The 7474-nt window shown below is 62.5% G+C and overlaps 1 pseudogene across 1 annotated transcript in view; it reads left to right on the top strand.

Annotated features, from left to right (window-relative positions):
• LOC144603231 (class I histocompatibility antigen, F10 alpha chain-like) overlaps positions 1-7474 on the top strand; it is a 1654937-nt pseudogene that overhangs the window by 421163 nt on the left and 1226300 nt on the right. Inside the window, exon 4 of the transcript XR_013548566.1 lies at positions 6586-6848. The product of XR_013548566.1 is annotated as a class I histocompatibility antigen, F10 alpha chain-like (transcript). The remainder of the gene's footprint in view (positions 1-6585; positions 6849-7474) is intronic.

Raw genomic sequence — 7474 nt, 5'->3', positions numbered from 1 at the left:
CTCTCTCCCCCTCTCTTTTGCCCCCTCTCTCTCCCCCCCTCTCTACCCCCCCTCTACCCCTCCCTCTCCCCCTCTCTCTCTCCCCCTCTCTCTCCCCCTCTCTCTCTCCCCCTCTCTCTCTCCTCCCCTCTCTCTCCCCATCTCCCTCCCCCCTCTCTCTCCCCCTCTCTCTCCCCCTCTCTCTCTCCCCCTCTCTCTCCCCCTCTCTCTCTCCCCCTCTCTCCCCCTCTCTCTCTTGCCCTTTCCCTCTGGCCCCTCTCTACCTCTCTCTCCCCCTCTCTCCCCCTCTCTCTCCCCCCTCTCTCTCCCCTCTCTCTCACCCCCCTCTCTCTCCCCTCTCTCTCTCACCCCCTCTCTCTCTCCCCCTCTCTCTCTCCCACCCTCTCTCTCTCCCCACCCTCTCTCTCACCCCCCTCTCTCTCTCCCCTCCCTCTCACCCCCTCTATCTGCCCCCCCTCCATCTCTCCCCCTCTCTCTCTCTCCCCCCTCTCTCTATCCCCCCTCTCTCTCCCCACTCTCTCCTCCTCTCTCTCTCCCCGTCTCTCTCTCTCCCCCTCTCTCTCGCCCTCTCTCTCTCTCTCTCGCCCTTTTCCTCTGCCCCTCTCTACCTCTCTCCCTCCCCCTCTTTCTCTCTCTCCCCCTCTCTCTCCCCCTCTCTCTCCTCCCCTCTCTCTCCCCCTCTCTCTCTCCCCCTCTCTCTCTCCCCCTCTCTCTCCCCCTCTCTCTCTCTCCCCCTCTCTCTCTCCCCCCTCTATCTCTCCCCCTCTCTCTATCCCCCCTCTCTCCCCCCCACTCTCCCCCTCTCTCTCCCCCCCTTTCTCCCCCCTCTCTCTCCCCCCCCACTCTCCCCCTCTCTCTCCCACCCTCTCTCTCTCCCTCTCTCTCTCGCCCTTTTTCCTCTGCCCCTCTCTACCTCTCTCCCTCCCCCCTCTCTCCCCCCTCCATCTCTCCCCCTCTCTCACCCCCCTCTCTCTCTCCCCCTCTCCCCCCCTCTGCCCCCCTCTCTCCCCCCTCTCTCTCTCCCCCCTCTCTCTCTCCCCCCTCTCTCTCTCTCCCCCTCCCTCTCCCCCCTCTCGCTCTCCCCCTCTCTCTCCACCTCTCTCTCTCCCCCTCTCTCTCCCCCTCTCTCTCTCCCCCTCTCTCTCCCCCTCTCACTCCCCCTCTCTCTCTCCCCCCTCTCTCTCTCCCCTCTCTCTCTCTCTCTCTCCCTGTCACTCTCCCCCTTTCTCTCTCTCTCTCCCCTCTCTCTCCCCCTCTCTCTCCCTCTCTCTCTCTCCCCCCCCCTCTCTCTCTCCCCTCTCTCTCTCTCCCCCCTCTCTCTCCACCTCTCTCTCTCCCCCCTCTCTCAATCCCCCTCTCTCTCTCTCCCCCCTTTCTCACTCTCCCCTCTGTCTCCCCTCTCTCTTCCGCCCTCTCTCCCTCTCTCTCTCCCCCCTCACTCTCCCCCTCTCTCTCCCCCTCTCTCTCCCCCTCTCTCCCTCTCTCTCTCCCACCTCTCTCTACACCCTCCTCTCTCCCTCTTCTCCCCCCTCTCTCTCTCCCCCCACTCCAACCCCTACGCCCTCCCCCACTATCTTTCCCCCCCTCTCTCTCTCTCTGTCCTTTCTCTCTCCCCTCTCTCTCTCTCCCCCTCTCTCTCTCCCCCCCTCTCTCTCCCCCTCTCTCTCTCTCCCACCTCTCTCCCTCCCACCTCTCTCTCTCTCTCTCTCTCTCTCTCCCTCTCTCTCTCCCTCTCTCTCTCCCCCTCTCTCCCCTTCTCTCTCCCCCCCCTCTCTCTCTCCCCCTCTCTCTCTCTCCCCTCTCTCTCTCCCCCTCTCTCCCCCTCTCTCTCCCCCCCACCCCCCCTCTCTCTCCCCCTCTCTCTCCCCTCTCTCTCCCCTCTCTCTCCCCCCCTCTCTCCCCCCCCTCTCTCTCTCTCTCTCTCCCCTCTCTCTCTCTCTCCCCCTCTCTCTCCCCCCCTCTCTCTCCCCCTCTCTCTCCCCCCTCTCTGTCCCCCCTCTCTCTCCCCCCTCTCTCTCCCCCTCTCTCCCCCCTCTCTCTCCCCCCTCTCCCCCCCTCTCTCCCCTTCATTTATACCCCCTCTCCCTCTCTCCCCCCTTTCTCACTCTCTCCTCTGTCTCCCCCTCTCTCTCCCCCTCCTCTACACCCTCCTCTCCCCCTTTTCTCCCCCCTCACTCTTCTCCCCCCTCTCTCTCTCCCCCCACCTCCAACCCCTACGCCCTCCCCCACTATCTTTCCCTTCTCTCCCCTCTCTCTCTCTCTCTCTCTCTCCTCTCTCTCTCTGTCCCCTCTCTCTTCTCCCCATCTACCCCCCTTCCATCTCCACGCCACACACTTTCCACCCTTTTTTCTCCCCCCCTCCCATTCTCCCTCTCCCCATCTCTCTCTCCCCCCTCCCTCCCCCTCTCTCCTCCCCCCCTCTCTCCTCCCCTCTCTCTCCTCCTCGCTCATATAAGGAACAGTAGATGTGGCCATTCGGCCCATCAAGTCTACTCCTCCATCCAATCATGGCTGATCTATCTCCCCCTCCTAACCCCATTCTCCTGCCTTCTCCCCGTAACCTCTAACACCTCCACTAATCAACAATCGATCAATCTCTGCCTTAATGATCTCCACTGACTTGTGGCCTCCACAGCCGCTGTGACAATGAATCCACAGATTCACCACCCTCTGGCTCAAGACATCTCTGCTCCTCTCCTTCCTAAATGAACGCCCTTTAATCCTGAGGCTGTGCCCTCTAGTCCTAGACTCTCCCACCGGTGGAAACATCCTCTCCACATCCACTCTATCCAGGCCGCTCACTATTCTGTACGTTTCAATGAGGTCCCCCTCATTCTTCCAAACCCCAGTGAGTCCAGGCCCAGTGTTGGCAAACGCTCATCATAGGTTAACCCACTCATTCCTGGGATCGTTCTCGTGAACCTCCTCTGGACCCTCTCCAGAGCCAGCACATCCTTCCTCAGATACGCTGCACAGAATTGTTCACAATATTCCACATGGGGCCTGACCAGCGGCTTATAGACCCCCAGCACCACATCCCTGTGACCAGCGGCTTATAGACCCCCAGCACCACATCCCTGTTACCAGCGACTTATAGACCCTCAGCGCCACATCCCTGTGACCAGCGGCTTATAGACCCTCAGCGCCACATCCCTGTGACCAGCGGCTTATTGACCCTCAGCACCACATCCCTGTGACCAGCGGCTTATAGACCCCCAGCACCACATCCCTGTGACCAGCGGCTTATAGACCCTCAGCACCACATCCCTGTGACCAGCGGCTTATAGACCCTCAGCACCACATCCCTGTGACCAGCGGCTTATAGACCCTCAGCACCACATCCCTGTGACCAGCGGTTTATAGACCCTCAGCACCACATCCCAGTGACCAGCGGCTTATAGACCCTCAGCACCACATCCCAGTGACCAGCGGCTTATAGACCCTCAGCACCACATCCCTGCTTTTGTACACAAGCCCTCTCGTAATAAACGCTGGCATTAAGTTTGCTTTCTTCTCCACTGATTCCACTTGCAGATTAACGTTGTGGGAATCCTGCACCAGCTCCCAAGTCCCTTTGCACCTTCCATTTCAGGATTCTCTCCCTATTTAGAAAACAATCTTCACCTTTATTCCCGCGACCAAAAAGCACGACTCCACACTTTGCTGCACTATATTCCATCTGCCACTTCTCTGCCCGCTCTCCCAACCTGTCCACGTCCTTCTGCACAGTCCCTGCTTTCTCTACACTACCTGCCCCTCCACCTATTTCCGTAACATCTGGAACCTTTGCGACAAATCCTTCAATCCCCTCGTCCAAATGATGAATATACAACGTGGAGCAGCGGCCCCAGCACCGGCCCCTGTGGAACCCCACTGGTCACTGGCGGACAAACACAAACCCCCCTTTATTGCCACTCTTTGCCTTCTGTCATCCAGCCAACCTGCCATCCATGACAGTGTCTGCCCTCTGATACCGTGGGGTCTCAGCTTCCTCAGCAGCCTCACGCGTGCACCTTCTCCCTCTGCCCCCCTCTCTCTGTCCTCCCCCCACTCTCTGCCCCACTGCCTCTCTCTGTCCTCCCCCCCTCTCTGTCCCACTCCCTCTCTCTGTCCCACCCCCTCTCTCTGCCCCCTCTGTCTGTCCTCCCCATCTGTCTGCCCCCCCCAGTCTGTCTGTCTCTCCCCCTCACTGTCTCCCCCTCACCGTCTCCCCCTCACTGTCTCCCCCTCACTGTCTCCTCTCACTGTCTCCCCTCACTGTCTCCCCCTCTCTGTCTCCCCTCACTGTCTCCCCTCACTGTCTCCCCCTCACTCTCTCCCCCTCACTCTCTCCCCTCACTGTCTCCCCCTCACTGTCTCCCCCTCACTGTCTCCCCCTCACTGTCTCCCTCTCACTGTCTCCCCTCTCACTGTCTCCCCTCACTGTCTCCCCCTCACTGTCTCCCCTCACTGTCTCCCCTCACTGTCCCCCCCTCACTGTCTCCCCCTCACTGTCTCCCCCTCACTGTCTCCCCCTCACCGTCTCCCCCTCACCGTCTCCCTTCACTGTCTCCCTTCACTGTCTCCCCCTCACTGTCTCCCCCTCACTGTCTCCCCCCTCACTGTCTCCCCCTCACTGTCTCCCCCTCACTGTCTCCCCCTCACTGTCTCCGCTCTCTGTTGTCTCCGCTCTCTGTTGTCTCCCCCTCACTGTCTCCCCCTCACTGTCTCCCCCTCACTGTCTCCCCCTCACTGTCTCCCCTCACTGTCTCCCCCCTCACTGTCTCCCCCTCACTGTCTCCCCTCACTGTCTCCCCCCTCACTGTCTCCCCCTCACTGTCTCCCCCTCACTGTCTCCCCCTCACTGTCTCCCCCTCACTGTCTCCCCCTCACTGTCTCCCCCTCACTGTCTCCCCCTCACTGTCTCCCCCTCACTGGTCTCCCCCTCACTGTCTCCGCTCTCTGTTGTCTCCCCCTCACTGTCTCCCCCTCACTGTCTCCCCCTCACTGTCTCCCCCTCACTGTCCCCCTCACTGTCTCCCCCTCACCGTCTCCCCCTCACTGTCTCCCTTCACTGTCTCCCCCTCACTGTCTCCCCCTCACTGTCTCCCCTCACCGTCTCCCCCTCACCGTCTCCCCCTCACTGTCTCCCCCTCACCATCTCCCCCTCACCGTCTCCCCCTCACTGTCTCCCTTCACTGTCTCCCCCTCACTGTCTCCCCCTCACCGTCTCCCCCTCACCGTCTCCCCCTCACCGTCTCCCCCTCACTGTCTCCCTTCACTGTCTCCCCCTCACTGTCTCCCCCTCACTGTCTCCCCCTCACTGTCTCCCCCTCACTGTCTCCCCCTCACTGTCTCCCCTCACTGTCCCCCCCTCACTGTCTCCCCCTCACTGTCTCCCCCTCACTGTCTCCCCTCACCGTCTCCCCCTCACCGTCTCCCTTCACTGTCTCCCTTCACTGTCTCCCCCTCACTGTCTCCCCCTCACTGTCTCCCCCTCACTGTCTCCCCCTCACTGTCTCCCCCTCACTGTCTCCCCCTCACTGTCTCCGCTCTCTGTTGTCTCCGCTCTATGTTGTCTCCCCCTCACTGTCTCCCCCTCACTGTCTCCCCCTCACTGTCTCCCCCTCACTGTCTCCCCCTCACTGTCTCCCCCTCACCGTCTCCCCCTCACTGTCTCCGCTCTCTGTTGTCTCCCCCTCACTGTCTCCCCCTCACTGTCTCCCCCTCACTGTCTCCCCTCACTGTCTCCCCCTCACTGTCTCCCCTCACTGTCTCCCCTCACTGTCTCCCCCTCACTGTCTCCCCCCTCACTGTCTCCCCCTCACTGTCTCCCCCTCACTGTCTCCCCCTCACCGTCTCCCCCTCACTGTCTCCCCCTCACTGTCTCCCCCTCACTGTCTCCCCCTCACTGTCTCCCCCTCACTGTCTCCCCCTCACTGTCTCCCCCTCACTGTCTCTCCCCCCTCACTGTCTCCGCTCTCTGTTGTCTCTGCTCTATGTTGTCTCCCCCTCACCGTCTCCCCCTCACCGTCTCCCCCTCACTGTCTCCCTTCACTGTCTCCCCCTCACTGTCTCCCCCTCACTGTCTCCCCCTCACTGTCTCCCCCTCACTGTCTCCCCCTCACTGTCTCCCCCTCACTGTCTCCCCCTCACTGTCTCCCCCTCACTGTCTCCCCCTCACTGTCTCCCCCTCACTGTCTCCCCTCACTGTCTCCCCCTCTCTGTCTCCCCCTCACTGGTCCTCCCCTCACTGTCTCCCCCTCACTGTCTCCCCCTCACTGTCTCCCCCTCACTGTCTCCCCCTCACCGTCTCCCCCTCACCGTCTCCCCTCACTGTCTCCCTTCACTGTCTCCCCCACACTGTCTCCCCCTCACTGTCTCCCCTCACTGTCTCCCCCTCACTGTCTCCCCCTCACTGTCTCCCCCTCACTGTCTCCCCCTCACTGTCCCCCCCCTCACTGTCTCCCCCTCACTGTCTCCCCCTCACTGTCTCCCCCTCACTGTCTCCGCTCTCTGTTGTCTCCCCCCTCACTGTCTCCCCCTCACTGTCTCCCCCTCACTGTCTCCCCCTCACTGTCTCCGCTCTCTGTTGTCTCCCCACAGTCCAGCCCGAGGTGAGCATCTCTCTGACGGCCGATGGCCGCCGCCTGTCGTGCTTCACCACGGGCTTCTACCCGCGCTCCATCGAGGTGAACCTGGTGCGGGCCGGGCTGGTCCTGGATGAGGCCCACTCCCACGGGACGCTGCCCAACCACGACGGCACCTACCAGCTGCGCCGCTGGCCGACGTGGAGCCCGGGGACCGGGGCCCGCTCTCCTGCCGTGTGGAGCACCCGGGGCTGTCTGAGCCCCTCGAGGTCTTCCTGGGTCAGTGGGGGGGAGGGGGGGGGAGAGGGGATGGGAGTGGGGGGGGGGGGATTTGTGAGGGGGGTGGGAGGGGGACAGGATTGTGGGGAGGGGCAGGTGAGGTGGGTGAGGGTAGCGCAGAGAACAGGTGGGGTGAGCAGGGGAGCGGCACGGGGGTGAGTGAGACGGGAAGGGGGATGAGATGGGGAGGGGGGAGTGTGAGAGGGGGTGGGGCAGGGGGTGAGGGGTGGTGATGGAAGGGTGAGGGGGGGTGATGGAGGGGAAGGGGGAGGGTTGGGGGAGGTGGTGAGGGGGGGCCGGGACCACGGTCTGTGTCCCTCATCCGCCTCTGTTTCAGAATCTCGGACAGTCCGGACAGTCCGTGAGTGGGGCACCACCGCGATGATCATCGCGCTCGTTGTCGTGGCGGTGCTGGCGGTGGGCGCGGCCGTGAGGGGAGTCCTGTACTGGATGAAGAGACAAGGTAGGAGTGGGGAGAGACGGGGCTGCCCCCACAGCACCCCCTCCCTTCCCCCCCGAGACAGTGGAGCGGACGTCTTTTCCACCATCCCCTCCGACCCCCGCCTCTCCTGCGACGTCGCGTTTGTTCCCTCCGTCTCCCGTCTCCTCCCGCTCTGTCCGGCCCT

This window comes from Rhinoraja longicauda, chromosome 19 (genome assembly GCF_053455715.1).
Source record: "Rhinoraja longicauda isolate Sanriku21f chromosome 19, sRhiLon1.1, whole genome shotgun sequence".
In the NCBI taxonomy this organism is placed as follows: domain Eukaryota; kingdom Metazoa; phylum Chordata; class Chondrichthyes; order Rajiformes; family Arhynchobatidae; genus Rhinoraja; species Rhinoraja longicauda.
This window is presented reverse-complemented; position numbering and strand designations above follow the sequence as displayed.